The sequence below is a fragment of the Sciurus carolinensis genome, chromosome 6, assembly GCF_902686445.1.
Source record: "Sciurus carolinensis chromosome 6, mSciCar1.2, whole genome shotgun sequence".
Taxonomy (NCBI): domain Eukaryota; kingdom Metazoa; phylum Chordata; class Mammalia; order Rodentia; family Sciuridae; genus Sciurus; species Sciurus carolinensis.
The window spans coordinates 91,308,651-91,326,295 of NC_062218.1; the positions used below are offsets into that span (position 1 = coordinate 91,308,651).

Genomic DNA, 17,645 nt, shown 5'->3' on the forward strand with positions numbered 1-17,645 from the left:
ATATATTAGCTGAGCACTTAATAGTAGCTAGACATTGTGTCAGACATTCTAAGTTCTTTAATAACTCACGTTTTCTCCATTTACTTTTGGTTAAGAACTTTATACAAATAAGGAAACAAAATAAAGAGGTGATTTGTGGAGGTAACCTGGTGTCCTATGAATTTGCATGAGTAGGACTCAATGAAACAAAAAAAATTTGCATACTAGAATAGTCATTAAACACAATAGAGGTCTTCTCAAAAACCTATGCTTTTGGATAAAGTATTTCACGGCTTTTCACAAACCAAGTATTCTCCCTTTCTAGCCTTAATGCCTGTATTTAAATTTTCCTTAAGTTACTAAATACTAACAATGAGCAGTACTTAAATTTAACATTCTGGTTAATCTTGGGAGAGAGCTGGAAGATCACCAGAAAAGGTAAAAAAGGAATGGGATGTATGATCACTCAGGAAATGTGCACTTTATTAATGGATTCAAAGCAATAACATGTTCAATGAGTGGCCTTTTCACAGTATCCAATGAATACAAGAGTTGAATTTCGAAAATTGACAGACACTTCCCTCAACTATCAAAAACTCAGCTATTTATAAAATGTTTGTAGCTCTAAATATTGTTGAAGGATAGGAGGCAAGATTTGGAACCTCATTATCTCTGAACAGGCCTGTTAACATATGTGGACATACAGCTCAAAAGAACAGTCATTTCAATAAAGAAAAAGTCAGAGACCACTGAGCAAAGACAAAAATCAGACCTTCTTATCTGCCTTTGGAAGAGAAAGTGTAATTGCTTCTCATTTTTTGGGTCAACACTTAGGAAATTCAGAACATCAGAAACCAAATAAAGAAATGTTTAAGCAAAGTAAAAACAGCAGCTACAAAGGCCATGACTTCATTTAACAGGATAGTAGTGGAGTCAGCTTGGCCTCCTCCCCAGAAGACACCTCACAGACCCGGGGGAGGATAAGTAGTGCCCTGTAATAAAGTCAGAGCACTAATCTGGAATCAACCAGAAATCTCAAACTGGTTCTAGGCTACTGAAGAAGAAAGAAAAGAAAAGCCAATTCAGGATTCTAGAAAACAGTGCAGAGTCCCGGTGGTTAAAGGCAGCAACAGCAAATAGAAATTGTCACAAGAGAGCAAAAAGAAAGAAAAAAATACTAATTAGAAAAGCACAGCAACAAGAAGAATAAAAAGTCCTATATATTGGCAGGAGGCAGGAGAAACAGCCATCTGGGAAAAATCGTAAAAAAGTCAACTGAACCTACAGACCTCAAAGGCTCCTGAGCGCATTCCAGTATTACCAAAGAGTTCAACAATTGGTGTTCTTAATGAGGGTCCTGGTTCATTGAGAAAACTCCCCATACTCTACCAGACCTTGTCTTGTAATGACTGATATTTTAGGACCATTTGCAATGAAAGCAGCTATAACTGTTTCATTGTTTAAAGGATTAAGCAGATTTAAACAGAATTCCTCCTTCCCAGACACTCTGGATGAGTTAGTTAACTATAAGAAGATTGTAGTTTCAGGTTTATCAAAGAATCTCTATTCCTTTCAATATTTCCCCCATTCCAGTCTTAGCTCAGAAAGGAGCAAATATACAGAATTATGATTCTTCAAGAAAATATAACAATGTTTATCTCTTACTTTCATATAAATTCAGAGGATTTTCTAAGTGATGGGATAAAATCAGTCTCTGATACATGAGGACTGTACTTAACATAGATTAACAGGCCACACCTCAGGAGAACAGCACTCTCATTCTGAATGACACATGAGCCAAAGGAAAGGTTTCATTTCAGTCATTCACGTCTGTAAAATGCAACCTCATTTCAATTACTACTATGGCTCACCTACTAACTACTTTGCCCCAGAATATCAAAAATATTAAGTCACCAAATTTGTCATCAGTATTTTTACACATTTCCCATGCTTGATAAACTGCATCTATTAAAAGCCGAGAAACATTAGACGTGGAAACAGACTATAAGACACCATTCTTATCTATCCTGCCACTCTCTCTGTGAGTTGTGACTTATGTTAGCAAGTGAAAACTGGTAGGCATGAAATTTCTTTTACAAGAGTAAGCCAAAATGATAGCAGAAATTTACTTTATGTGTATAGTTTTACAGAGCTGCAGCATGGTTCCTGCTCATAGAACAAAGTGAGCTATAATCTACTTTGCAAAAGACAATGACCTTTTAAGGCAAGCTGTGATAGGTTTATTCCTTACTTTAAAAAAAGAATATCAGTTCTTTATCAGACTCATCAGGACAAGGTGATTTTGTAAGAACTAATTCAGATACACCTTTTTCAAGGTGAAGTTCACACATTTCTCAAATCGTAAAGGACAGGAACCAATTGTATTGTGCATAAATACAAAAAAACCCCCAGATGATCAATAAATCTAGGATGATAAATTATTTGAGAGCAAAGCATCTGTAATGTCTGTTCCCTGTCACTAATACTAATCCTAGTTTTTTTGTTTAAACCAGACCAATTTTATTTTTTAAAAGTCACAAGAAAAGGACACTACGTGAATTTCATGCCTTACTTCTCAGCCGCAACAAGAAACAAACAAATTGAAAGAGGAAAGCAGAACTCCACTGTCTGGGAAGGAAATAACTTAATTCGGTATTCTGTCCTACAAGTATCTCTCTTTTGTCTAAACTGTATTTTTTTTTTTTTAAATGGGAGAGCGAATGGAGACTAAGGAATACAAGAAAGAAATAATTAGAACTTTAAATATAATAGTGCAAGTTGCAACTCACTTCCCATGGAGACATGTTGTAACAGATTTGTGCTATCTATATTTGTCACTCCCAAGCTTGTTAAATAAAGGCAGAATGTAAGTGGAAGGAGTTGGGCATGTGTGTGAAACTTGTGAGCCCCCAGATGACTGGAACATGCCCCGCTAGGTAAAATCACTAACTGATTCAAATTACAATAGTCCACCCAGTGGCTCACAGTCTCATTTACTTGGTCAGTCACTTTCATGGAGTACTTACTTGGGGGACATTTTGATAGGTTCACTAGAACCTAAATGGGTTCAGATTTTGTTCTAAGTCTCTCCAATCTGTAAATGGTTATCTCCTTCCTATTCACAGGCACCTGCAAACCAGCAACCTAATGACAGTGATCTAACTAGTTAAACTAGTTAATTCTTCCTTAGGGTTTGCTTTCGATCAAACAGGGCAGTAGGGGAAGGGACAGTGGTTCCATCGGGAGGAAAGCCATGTGGGACAAATTAGGTGCTGCTGTAAGATTTCAAAGCTGGGGGGGAAAACAGAGCTAACTAGAGGCAGCTGTTAGGATGTGGTTTCTGTGTTTATATTCTTCTCCATCCCCCCTAAAGCCTCTTACGGGTATTAGGAAGGAAAGCATATGTATGACCCAGTGGAGAGGATCGACTCTCCTGCTGCATATGAGGCTGAAGACCATAACTCAGCATGTTAGAGACAAAGTTACCTGCCAAAAGAATGAGGAAAACTGTTACAAACCTTTATTTGATAATTTTTTAAAATCCTCTTTTATCTAAATACACTAATACAGCAGAAAATTGTGTCATTAGCAGATACCAGTCATGATAACTGAGAGAAACCCATAGGAGCAATAAACCCAAGCTCACTGGAGATTTAAGGCTGACCCTACCAGCCCGCAAATGGTACATCCTGTTGCTGCTGTGACCTCTGCCCCAGCCTGAGCAATTCCACCTTCAAACCCCCAGCCCAAGGTTTCAGTGTGGCTCACTGCCAGCACCTTTCTCCTTTCTAGGGTGCAAAAGTGGTTCTGCTGATCTATACATATTTCAAGAGGCTTGACTTTCAGTTTTAACCGAGACTTAAAGTCACATACTATTTTAAATAACAGAGAACGTATTGTTCTTACAAGAGCCTCCTTTCCCCTGCCCGCCCTGACCTCTCTTCCCTTCAATATTATCCTCAATAACTGGCTTTCTTCCCTCCTTGTAAAGCCAATATGGGGCACTGAGAGGAAGCAGGGGGAAGGGAAGTATTTCTATTTCTTTTGGCAATGAATAAAATGGTTTTCTAGGGGGTGGAGTATCACTCCCATTTTAATAAAACTCCTGTTTCCTATATAATATTACTCAGGTCACTTCAAGGTGAGAAGGTGATCAGAGACAGAGACAAGAGCAGGAGACTACATTTGTGGATAGTACTCAACAGAGGCCACAGGCTCCAAATCAACGCAGCATGACAAACAAGTCCTCTTCCAATCCTCCAGCTACTCAAATACAGCAATCTAACAATCCCATGTGCTCAAATAGTTATTGCAAATACCTAACGCAATGAAGTCATTTTTTATGTAAATTTTAAGAAAGTTCTTTTCCCAGATTCTAGTATTTTCACCTGCAACATAAAATCAAAACTGATTTTCTCTGGTTCATGATTTGCTTGCACCTAAATTTTAATTCAGAGTAAAGAACAGACTAGAGTAGCGGTAGTCTTCACTCTTAAAATAGCTCTTCTCTTTTCACTAGGTGAATGAGTAAATAAACCCACTTAATTCACAAAGGGAAACATTTCCTTCCCCATGCCCTTTCATCCATCCAGCTATGCATCTACCTGTTTTGTTTTTAATTGCTATGATGCATGAGCTCCCATTACTGTATCCTAATCACAGATGAATACATGCATGTATTCACACACACACACACACAAACACACATGGTAATAACATGGTGTGGTTCTATCTGAACCGCATATTGCTGTGCGTGCCCTTGGCAAGTTACATAACTTCAGTTTACTCTTCCATAACATCAAAATGATAATTTTTGCCTCAGGACTATAAAATACCATCACAGAAGTAGTAGACACTCTCTAAATATAAATTCCCATCTTTTCTCCCTCCCTAGGCACAAGGCATTCTGATATTCTTTACATATTCACTTTATGAATGGGAACGGATTTCTTCTAAAGTTTGCTGATGCTGGAACTATTCCTAATGTTTCCACTCCATTATCATTTTTAATTTAAACATTTCTTTCATAAATCTATTCTTCTATTTAAATGCATTGATGCTATCTTCCTTGTTTGTCTACCTAACCTTTCTAAAAGGTAAAAAGTTCTAATAACTATATTAATAGACACCCCATTGAAACAAAACCATACATAGTCCTCTTGTCATTTGTCTTATTTTTAAGTTGCATTTAAAATCTTAAAAATTCCTTGATGCAGTGAAAGAAATATAACGTTTGCATCTGAAACATAAATGAAAACATTTCTGAACCAGACTAATGTAATAACATATTTCAATACACTAGGATTTAAAAAATGGGAGAAGTCTGTGATCCTTCTCCAACATCAGGTGGGACACTCTCACACAGGTAAATAAAGCAACGGGAGCCAATTCGCTGTCTTCTGCCAAGGACACAGCACTCATTTTTCCTTCTCCAAACATTTGCAGTAGAGTTTGAGCCCACTTAATCAATATCTTAAAAAAACTGTTTTAACACGAAACTATCTGTTTTACTTTCTGGCCATTTACTGTACAAACTTTTTAAACTAATGATTTTTTTCAAGGATTTCTGTTTTTACTAACCTATATTAGAGACAGTTTAAAAAATAATCCTTTGCTGCATTTTAAATCATACTCATAATGACAGAGACTATGATATCTGGTAGCTGAACTTGCATCATTTCAACTAAAAATTCAGTTAGACTTCTTTTTTCTTCTTCGATTCTCACAAACAGCTTATCCAGAACATGATATGGGGCACAGAGCAGGGGTCTGGGGGGTTGTGTGTGACCACAGGAGAGAAGATAGTGAAAAATAAATCTTCAGTGTCAAAAAGGGCCTCACCTTTCTCACCGTACACAGCCCATGTCTATAACAGCCCTCAGTGCTTCCTCCTGTCCCTAATGCTCTTCCCTCATATCCTTCCAATCCTGCCACCTTCACAGTAAAATGCAGATAAGCTGTCAGAGCCTGGTAGTCCAAGCCATCTACTCTCCATCTGCTCACAGATTTCAGGGAGTTTTTAAAATTCAGCACCAAAGGAGGAGAACGATCTTCAGCAACTTCAAGATGAATGCAGCCTGAGCTCTTCTCTGAAGAGGGCTGGCACCGTTCATCAACTGCTGCTGCAGTTAATTCAAAGCACGAGTTATACTTATAATACAGATTCACGTAACTCTCCCCAAAGCAAGGGCTTCAAAAATTAAATGAGGGACGCAGCCTCTAGGTGTCTTGCTTGCCACTCAGAATGCCTGCTTCTCGGTTCAGGTTCCAAATGGCTCTGCATTTTCTAGACCCATTTGGCAATTCATATCATACCCTCTCTTGAGCAATTGGTTTAGGAGCCTTGATCTAGTCACCGAGGCAACAAAATGAAAGCAGATTCTCCTGCTGTGGTCCACAGCCTCACACACAACTTAAAACGTTAGGTCTTGTCCATTGTGGGAGCACACTGCTCAAACCCTAGGCTTCCCTCCCTCCTGCAGACACACCACATCTGTTCTCTCCCACGACGGCACATCTTTCTGCCTATCTGGCTGAATGTGCTCTTTCCAAAATGTTCTCTTCGTCCCCTGCATGCCACTGTGCCCAGAGGCCATGAGTAGAGGGATCCCAAGTGTCCCAGAGAGAGGCCTCTTAGAGCAGGAAATGGGGGCACAAGGCGACTACGACCCCATGGCTGTATTTTACCTATCTGTTCTGTGAAACGCAGCCATGACTCCACAACTGGGCTCACCTTCCACAAAGTGGCAGCCAAGTCCCTCATGGCCACTGCCCTCCCCCTTTGTCCACAATGGCACTAATGATGTCTCTGAGGAGACTGGTCCCCAGGCTTGGATTATTCAAAGCCATCAGTTTCCGTGCCTGTCCAAATTCCTAGCCATCAGAACACTTTACTACAATTGGAAGGGTTATAAGCTTTTTAATTTCACTATAAATAGTGTTTTCTAATTGCAATTTGTTTAATAAATGGGACACTTCAAAACTTCCTGGTCTTTCTCTTCAGGCACTGAATTCTGAGTATAATATTTCTTCCTGCAAAACATGGATTTTATATATTCCATACACGTCTATGTGCAGCTACAATAATTTATAAAGAAAAAAATCTCAAATAATCAAGTGGCTGTTAAATTAAATAAGAAGGAAATTGGAAGAAGACCAACTAAAATTACACAGTGTAATTAAAAGGGTGTCCTCTTTAAATGTCTCATAAAATGCACTTGGTTGTTACCGTGTATGACTGGGTATGGATTTTAGCCCAGCATTCAGTCTTAAACAAAGAAACAAAAACAATGAAAATTTACTATCAATAATTTCCATTCACTTAAGCAACAACCAAAATCTGTCATTACTAAAATCACTTATAAAACTGGTAGTTAAACTAACTGTCTGGCATGCCAGCCTGGGCTGCCCTTCTCCCATCTTCCCAGGACTTGGCCTTCTTTGATCTTTCTCCCCTGGTTATTAACATTAGTGGCAGAAGGAGTACATCCAAGTCAAAATGAGAAAAATAATTCCTAAGCAGAAGATGGCTTAAAACGCAGCAAGCGCCCCAATGCTGATCACACAAAGCAGGGAAGCAAAATCACCCCAGAGCCCATCTGGGGGATGCAGACTGGATATTATTTGGGGTCACTCTATTCCTGCTGTAGAATTGTCACGCTATGTCTCGCTGTGTCCGCCACTCCATCGGTAAGTGTTCGGTAGAGAGAACAGGTCACTGTTGGAATTATTTCTCCCCCAGATTTACCTGCAATGGGCTTGCCCTGCTTCCCAAGGCCACAGGCGTCCAAACGCACAGTCCTTCTCCACATCAGTGCTCCTCAAGACACCATGCCCCTGCCCACCGCCGACTAAAATAAGATGACTGAACAGGGCCTCTTGAAAGGTCGCGATAACAAATCCAATTTACGATACTCAAAGGGACAAAACCAGAAAGTGGAGGAATCTGAATAAGTGAAAAATTGTATTATCATTTAATTTTATTCATCAACAAGATCACCTCTCATTTAAGAAGCTAGGCTAGATAGCGATGTTCAATAGGATGGGAAGGGGGGAAACGGCAAGATGTGTGTGTGTGTGTGTGTGTGTGTGTGCAAAAGGAATCCCACCTGCCCTTCAAAGTATAACCCGGAGTTAAATTCTCTTCTATTATTTCCATCCTAAAATAGTCAGATAGCCAGACGTTCAAAGGAACACAAAGCAGTATAGTAGAGCTGCCTTCTTTCAAAGGGCCAGAGCAGCGATTCGAAGAGTTATTCAGGTCACAGAGAAATTACACTTCTTTATGCATCTATAAAGAATTCAGAGTTTTCCATTTTTATTAGTATTATTATAATACTGAAGGTTTTCAGGCATATCATGAGAGGAGCATTTACAGAGAAATGCTGAGCAGACCAGCCTCATGACGCACCCGCCCCTCTTTATGAGTTTCCACAGCCCGGCAGACATTTTGAAAAGCCTAATAAACACATAGCACTTCAAGTGCAAGGTCTTGCTAATTTCTATACACATGTAGCCAAACACTTCATGTGCAAAAGCACAGGATCAGTTATTTTTGTCAACTATCAAGACTCAACACGATGCCTTAGCTATATGAAAGCAGACAATTGGGGATCACTCTATTCCCTTTATAGAATTAGCATACTATCATTGAATTGTCACAAAAAGTGTTTCGTTTTTAAAATCTTATCTTAAATTTTGATATTGAAAAGCTAGAATTAGCCTTTGGTTCTTTTTCAGTGCCATAGGGTATCAGAGTCCCAAGTTTCTGATATAATTTCATGAACACTGAAAAACATTAATACAATTGTGCCACCAACTATTCATTTTATTCACATCTTTCCCGCCTTTGCCTGGCACTTTTTGTGACATCGCACAGCCTTCCACAGCGGCACCAGAACATAGACACATATTCAAAGGTGGAAGACCAAAAAGGTCATATAGCAGCAAGCAGAGAATTTTCTAGCAATGCAGGTTTCGATCTTTGCTATTTCAGTGTTATTCCCGCTGAGCCTCGCGTGCCAAGAATACCACTGGCGCTGTTCAGAGACACTCATGATGACTCAATGGAGAATCAGGAGACCTGGGCACTTAACTATGAGCCTATTCCCAATGATATTCTGTCTCAAATCATTTCCATCCTCATAGAAACATGAAAGTGGGGCAATGACAGATATGAAGCCCAGCATGAGCTGCCTGGAAGAACTCTGCCTAGCAACACAGCTTTATCACTCTGCCACGCATATGAGGCCAGAGTCCACTGACAAAAATAATGACAGAAAAATCAGGCTGAAAACGCTATAGTTTAAGAGAAGCTAAAAAAGAAAAAAAATCACATCATAGAAGAGAATGTTTGAAATAAAATTATAGTCAATCAGTAAGTACAAATGAAAGATTATAGATATTTTAATTCACAATGAACCAAATTCTGTGTCAGTATATGCTTTCTGTTATGTAAAATCATGTACTGCCTACAAAAACCTATGTTTGTAAAAATGCCATGTAGGAGATCAAATAATTTGCTCAAGTCTTGACTAGTTTGGTCCTCGATGTTGTAAAAGGTTACTTCGATGATCATTCAAATTTTGTAGGTAAATATATCATTTTCTTTAAACTATTACATTAACACATACATACAGAAGGTTATTTCTTTTAGGATTTTTTTTTTCTTTCCTTTAAGGATTCTTGATCCTAATTTGCACATCTGTGGATATAACAAGACACAGAACATGAGCTTATAATTTTTTTCAAAGAGGATATGGGTTTGCGTTACTGTAGCTACATTGATCTTGATCTTTCAATTGGTTTCAAAGATGATAATGGTGAAGAAGCAAGCCAGGGCAGAGACAGACATTTTTAGCATTGGAAAAAAATTAAATGAGCTAATCTATAGCAACCTGAACCAAAGTTTTGATTTGACCAATAACAAAAATACTTAAGTGGCGGTGAAGGAATGCATGGATGTTCTAGAAGCAGTTATTTCAATCATTTTCTTTACTGGATTTCATATTAGGAAACTGAATGAGTAATTGCTTTTGCTCCTGGCTATGCAACAATTTTGATAACATATGAACATAACATTAACATATGATAGGAAGTGGGAGTTACTGAATGATTAATAGATATCCTTCAAATGTAGCTACTCTCAGAAGAAAGTATTTTAACATAAATTCTACATTTCTTAAATATCATTCAGTAGGAAACCTCTAGCTATTTTTGCCATGGTTGTATAATGTATAAGCAGTGGCATGAGAATTATTTTGTGTTATTATACTATTACTATCACTATTTCTCATTCATTTCTGATGTTTCTTAGAAGGTAAATTTTACTGATAATCATGTAAACTTGGTTAATTATAATTAATAATGAGTTTTATTATAGTAATATGATAAAATTCTGTGGACTCAGGAAAATAAATGAAACACCAAGGAATGTTAGATAAGGTCATCTGATGATGGACTCTGATCTCCTATAACCAGACTGATCTCCTATAACCAGACAGGTAACAACCAGGAAAGCCTATTTGTTATCTGAACATCATAGCCCAAGCAAGCAAAAAATTGACTAAGTGAAAATTCCATTTTTAACGAACAATTTGAAATATGATTTAAAAAATAAATCTCATTCAAAATATCTACCATGATTAGACCCTACACCTAATTAGTTTCACTGTCAAGGCCCATATGGAATTGGAACTAAAAAGTTAAAGGAGAGTATGTTGTATGCTTAATCAGGATGCAGATGCAAACAGAGGCATTATCACTGCAATGCACAGGGAAGAACTAGAACAAAGCTGTGAGCAGCTCTCTAACATAAAGGCCGGGTTGTGATATTCCCGTCAGTCACTGTATTAATACAGGGGAAGCCTACTTAATGAACTGCTGAGAAGAGAACAGAGCCACTATGAGAATACATTTTGTGTTTACCAGACTGTAAAATCTGCAATAAGATCCCAGAATCCTTTTAGATAAATAAAAGTTAAAGGAAATAACCTTCCAGACATACAAACTCAGTAGCAAAATAAGAAATAAAACAAATGTTTCCAAAGAAAATTTCTGAAAGACTCAATGCTCTGGCAAAAGCCACAACATTTGCTTCATCATCTACGAACAGTGATAAAGTAATACAAACAACGCAATTTCCTAAAAGACTTGAAACTCTGTAACTCTAACAATTTTCTTTTGCAATAAAAAAAAAAATTTAGAATGATAAGGGAAAATCTTGGGAAAGGCTGTGATTTTAGTCATTTTATTAAGCAAGCAACATATACTTGTATTATATCACTAAGTTTATTTGCTAGTTACTCATTTCTAAGTGTCTTATACTAATAAAAATAAAATCTCAAGTGTTTTATAAAAGTAACAGGCCTAGAAAAATTGCTGAGAGTATTCTTTAATATCATATAAGTTCCTTTTTATTTTCATGCCTTTAGGGATGAAGAAATGATATGCAAGTTATTAACTATAATGTGGCCAGTGTAATTACTAGCACCGAATTAAAATAAACATAAGCTTCGAGATGTTTTTAAGTATCCTAAAAAGTAAAACAGAAAATTTGTCAAAAATTGGTGATTGCATGGCACAGTGTGACCCTTGCTGTATGAACTTCTGTTCTCTCTCCACTTTTTTTTTCTGACAGAGCATGCTTCTAAAGTGAAATAAATTAAAAACAATTTTCAACTGACTGATAGCTTTTTAAACACAGTGCACCTTGAAGGAAATCATTTACATAAAGTATTTCAAGAGTTACACTGCCAAGTTAAAAATCAAAGTAATGGCCCCAATAAGAGACTCCTGAATCACTAAGTAATTTCAAATAAATGAAAAGAGAATGAAAGGCATTTTTCTCACTGGATGATAGACTCCTGATTAAATCTTCTTCTGACACTAAAGCAGGCCTTGTAGTTCTAACAGCTCTTCATTTCAACTAAGGTCATCATGAAAAGAATGATTATCAAATAAACCCAATCAGAAAAGACTCAAAAGTTTTCAAGGTTTGAATTCCATAAGATTTCTAGGCATCCTGATTGACAGTCTTGTAAAACATAAGGATAATTAAACTGACATGAAAATCACTACCCTGCATAAATCCTAAAAGCAGTTTATCTAACCTTTTGATCCTTAGAGAACTCAGAGTTGTCTTAACACCTGTTCCTACTCACCATCCAATGACCTTCATAAAAAGATTAACACCCAACTATCACACCCTGTATAGTTTACACACATAATCCACAGCCCCCACAATATCGAGGCTGCGCTAATTACACAGATAATGCTTCTTGCTGGAACTGGTTCACAGCAACTTCAATCTTTTCCTCAGGCATGAGATAGAATTGAATGGGTCTTCCAGAAGGAAGCTTTGTGATATTGAGATAAAATTAAAATTTTACGTTTGAACACCAGTGCACTGAATATTTAACATATTAATGTAACACTGACAGTATTTAAATTTCAAGGGGCTTAATAAAATCAAGTAGTATTTTAAAGAACCTCAAATCATATACAAAGTATTACCTAATGTAAAATATGTAGAGGTGTTCAGACTATCATGTGTCCATTTAAAATTCTGCCTAGTTTGAAAGCAACAGACAGACAGACACACACACACACACACACACACACACACACGCGTACACAATTGAGCACCTACAGCTGCCTTTAGATAAGACTCTTTTCTCTAAGATCAATGGATATTTTAGCTAATACAAATACATTCACATGAATTTTTTGGTAAGATTCCTGGTTGTGTAAACATTTTTCACTCTCAACAATCCAGAAGGAACTTTTGAATATCTGTGTGATATTAAAGCAGGAAAAGCAAATATCTAATAAAAATAAGAAAGTTGTGATAACGTAATGAACAGTGTATTTCAATGTTCAAGTTCCTTAACAACTTTTTAAAAAATGATACCAAATTTTTTACCCTACATGAAGAGACAGCTCTGCTTTTATTGTTGCTCTCTTTTTCTACATGAGGTTTTACTATATCTTGTTCTATTTTAAATGAAAACAAGTCATTTAGGCATCATACGTTTTGATGTGGAGAAATACCTACCTGAACGACCACAAGAAAATCAGGTACCCACTACATTTTTCATGCAAAAAGCATGCAGAGAAATGGCCAAGTCTTGCTTCTAAAAAATATTATCACTACCATCCTTTTTCTTCCATCCTTTCTTTTTTCAAAATCTTAAAAATGACAAGGTAATCTTAAATTGGAGTTTTAAGGGGCACCTGACTGGCTTGTCAGACTAAAGTAGCATATTAACTACACTCACTGTGGCACCATAGGAGCCTCAGTTTTTATCATTTTGATATCCCCTCCAGGGTTTCAATCTTCTGTCTTGGAGCTCAATCATGCTCTGTGATGCTCTGTTCCTACATGAGGATGCGAGAAAATTTCTATTTAAAAATACATTCGGGGGGGGGGGGGGTGTCAGGCACTACTGATTGAGAAGGCATTCCGTGATGATCCCTATTTTCAGTTAAAATGCGCACTTATGGTTTTGGATTTAACACCCCTGCCTTTGCAGTCAGACAGTCATTTAGCTGGAGTCAATCAAGCGTATGATTAGAAATAATAACTCACAAGCAATGAATTCAAAAAGATTAGATCTTTGCCGAAATGCACAAGTACAGCATCCCATTATGCATCCTTTCCTCTCGGGTTTCTAGAGAGCAGACCAAAAAACAAACAACAAAAAATTCTCTTGCTCTCTAAAGGCTGGTTTTACCTAAAACCTGACTAATCACTCTTCTATCCAATGATCACAAACTTCAGTCAGGTGGCAATATCAGCTAGAGATATAATCAGCACGGGAGGAGGGGCTGGAGAAGTCTCTTCCATTTTTTTTTCCCTTCACTTATGGCAAAAGCTATGTTTTACTACAAGAAAATGGATCAGAAGTTGAAGCTGCTCATGTATATAGAATAAAAATGACAGAACACAGTTAAAGTCCAAAGATAGATAGTACCCAAACAACAAAGAATAATTTTCTGTTCATAAATGATTCTTTAAATTATACTTTGCTTCAGGATCTAGTATTCTATTTAAGTAAGGGTTAAAGGTAATTAGAGAAACTATGTTTGGATTTAATAAGTATTATATTGAAACAAGTAACCCAAGTTCAATCAAATCTTTCAATGTAGCACCTTTGATCAAGTCAAAAGGATTTAATTTCACTGAGAAAGTTTGGAGAATTAGAGTGAATTGTAAGATTTGATATTATACGGTACTTTATCTTTAATCAGAGCACATACAATATAATTCATAGTCAATCGTGTTAATATTTGGGTAGGATGATTCCAAAGGGAAAAAGATTGACAAAAATGATTGATATTTTGCTTTAGAATATAATACAGAGGGGATGGGTGAGTTTGCCTTCCCAGCTAGGCTTGGTTTAGGCTGCACAACAGCAGCACACATTGATGACACTAACATAATTCATACAAATGAGGGTAGCAGAGAGCAGCCTGGGATTTGAAAAATTTCTGCAAATAAATCCCAAGGCTGAATAAACCACATGTGGGTAACTGGGAGCTGATGCAGTGTAGGAAGTATATATAAATAAAGTCCACACACACAGTCTTGAAACATAAAAAAAAAAAAAAAAAAAAAACTAAAAATGGTCCAGAGCTTATGCATTTTTTTAAAAAAGGAAAAAAGAAAAAAGCTGAATTTCAGTTGCTAATGGCAAGTATCTGGCCAATTAAGAAGTACCTGAACAGCAGGTACATGTCGAGCAGTCACTTGTATCAATAAAGGCTTCTTTACATAAAGATAACCTATATTCATTACAAGTTGTGCTAGAAAACATCACTGAGAACTTTTAAGAGTCAATTCTTTTTATTCAACAAACATCACGTTTTTAAAAATTCAAACATAAACTGATGAGTTTTAGGTAATTCTGACTACATCTGAGGATAGCCAGACCTAATATTTTCATTTTCTTCCAGTAGCCAATTAGAGGATCAGTTTCTACACCCTTTTGCCTGGCCTTACCACCTAAGGGCAGAGAGCACATCAGGAGTTTTGCAGAGGAAACCCTGACCCACCTTTAATGGACTTTATTAGAAAGGTCACCGAGAACCAAATCTAAAGGCTTGTGAACACTGTATCTCTCCAACTTTAGTCCAGAGAACATTAACCCTGATTCAGCAGACACCACTACTTTTATCTCACCACTGAATTTCATTCCATAAAAAAGTGAATTTAACACACATACAAACACACAGAACCACAGTCTCCAAGTATAAAGGAGGAAATGTAAAGGGAGCAGAGTGCCTTACTCTCTCAACCATTAATTCTAGGAACATTTATTCAGGACAAACCAAATGCTGATCACTGTGCTAAAAACTGGGATATATGCTGAAACTGATGAAACTCATTTCTGCCTTCAGGGGTGGGGGGAGGGCAGGGGGGGCAGATATTTTCTAATCAGAGAAACTGGTAAAGTGCACCTCCAGCACCATCACCCAAGGTTCGCATTTTAGACCCCACAATAATGGGCATGGCGGAGAAGATTGTTAAACAGAGAGAAAAGAAAACATATGCTACATACGAAGAGTTTGCTTTTCTTTATTCAAAAGTAAAGAGGAAGAATTGAAAACCACTACTAAAGTAAGTATTCTTCTCTGTCTTTAATTGGAGAACTGGGAGACGCATAACCCCGCGTGTGAACTGAAGAGCTCTACTGGGGTCAAGATGAAATACAAACAGAAATGGAAACAAAATACAGTTTAATTTTTCACCTTATAGAAAAGCATCCAGTTAAAAGTAAACCTATGTGAGTTTTTGTAAATTAAAAATGTACAGGTTTCGAGAAAAAAAAAAAAAAAAGATATCCCCCAGCACCCTATCTACCTTTTATTCACTCATTAAAAAAAGATGTGCTGAGCTCCTACTATGTGCCAAGCCCATTCCAGGCATAATGTCTTTATATGTGTAATATACGTGCAATACAAAGATATTTCATATTCAATTTCAATCAGCAATTCTTCTCTGTTTCTTTTGAACAAGTAAGGCCACAGAAGGAAAATTTGAGGCTTTCAGTGCTAATTCAATAATAAATTCTTGATGTATTCCAGTTACTTTATATTGGTAAGAAAACGTGTAAGCATGAAATTCATTTTAAACAAAATTCATTAAATGAACTTGTGACATTCTCATGCACTGGTTTTTTTCCTCCATTTCCGAACACTAATTGACAGCACTTGAAAACAGTGATTCAGCTTCAGCATGTCAATATGATTCCCAGGGACTGTAGCTCTATTCCTCAGGCCAGGAGACTGACAAATCAAAAGATAAGAAGTACCTCTCAGCTTGAATCAACTGAAATGTGTCAGAAAATACATTTGGCATAATCTTCAGAAATGTCAGGTTTGGCGATGACAGGATAGGCACAGTTTTCCTGACAGTTTTAGCACACCAAAGTTTCAGAGTCCAAGATAGAATAAGGAGGGAAAAAGTCACTTTTGTCTGCTATTTTGGAGGAAACAACTGCATTCAACCAGAGGAAATGTATGACATGCCACTTGAGTCTCTGACAAAGACATTATAAAATTCCTGCCTAATTAATGAAAATGTCCACTAAAGTTAAAAGGAGTAAGGTATCTTTTAGCATTTTTGCTTATGAAAACCATTCCACCTGCTCTTCAAGGATGTGCTCAACCTTATTCCTTTCATATTCCAACATGCTTAACGCCAATGGAGTACTTTTATAAAAGTGTGTCCAATGAGTGAAAAACCAACAGCATCATACTAAATCGCAGAAAAACCAAAGTCAGTTGAATATATTACACAACATACTTTGGATCTTGCTTGTCATTCGTTATCCTTGGCAAATAAAATTTTCTAAAAAGCAAAGCAAATTAAAGCACAAGAAGGCAAATTCTAATCAGTATCATGCTCCTTTTTGAATTCTATGTAGGTTGACTGTTCCTCTTCCCTCATCACCCCTATCCTTCCCTCCCGATGTAGACACTCATGCAATCTATTCTACAAATGGTGAACACAGAAGAAACAGCTTCATTAGTTCACCAAGAAGCACCACAGAGAGCCAAGACCCATGTTTCTACCCCTGGCTACAAATTCTGACTCCTCCAATTTTCCATTTGTAAACAGATCTCCAAAAGAAATCAGCCTGAGGGCACTAAATGGCTGCAGAGCTCTGCATGAGCACTGTGACTGACAATCACAAGCCCCAGTGAGCTTCTCAGATAGGCAAAGCAGGTGCCCTACTCAGACCTATTCCCTCCAAGTCCTCTAACAACGCCAGTGCTGTCAACCTTCATCTGATTTTCATTTGTAAATGAAGTTGCACAAATCTGCAACAATAAAGAATATTGATAAAATCTTTGTTAACACTTGGCATCTCTCATTTTCTAAAACACAAAAACAAGATCCCTATTCAGGCAACACCTAATTGTGCTGGCCACGTTTCATTTACTTTCACCACCAATTCAGCAGCAATCTGTCAATATTTGTACCGAAAATTACCAAATGCTCTAAATTACTGATCTCAAACTAATTATACATTTACATATTTATGAACGTTATATACTGAAAGTTAAAAATCATTCCTTTATTGCCTAAGCCTATACATACAGTCTCCCAAATGAAAAGTAGTACAAAGTCAATTTAAAAAGAGAGTTTAAAAATATATATT

The 17,645-nt window shown here is 37.1% G+C and overlaps 1 protein-coding gene across 4 annotated transcripts in view; it reads right to left on the reverse strand.

Moving 5' to 3' along the window:
- Efna5 (ephrin A5) overlaps positions 1 to 17,645 on the reverse strand; it is a 275,616-nt gene that overhangs the window by 210,615 nt on the left and 47,356 nt on the right. The gene's annotated exons all lie outside the window — the stretch shown is intronic.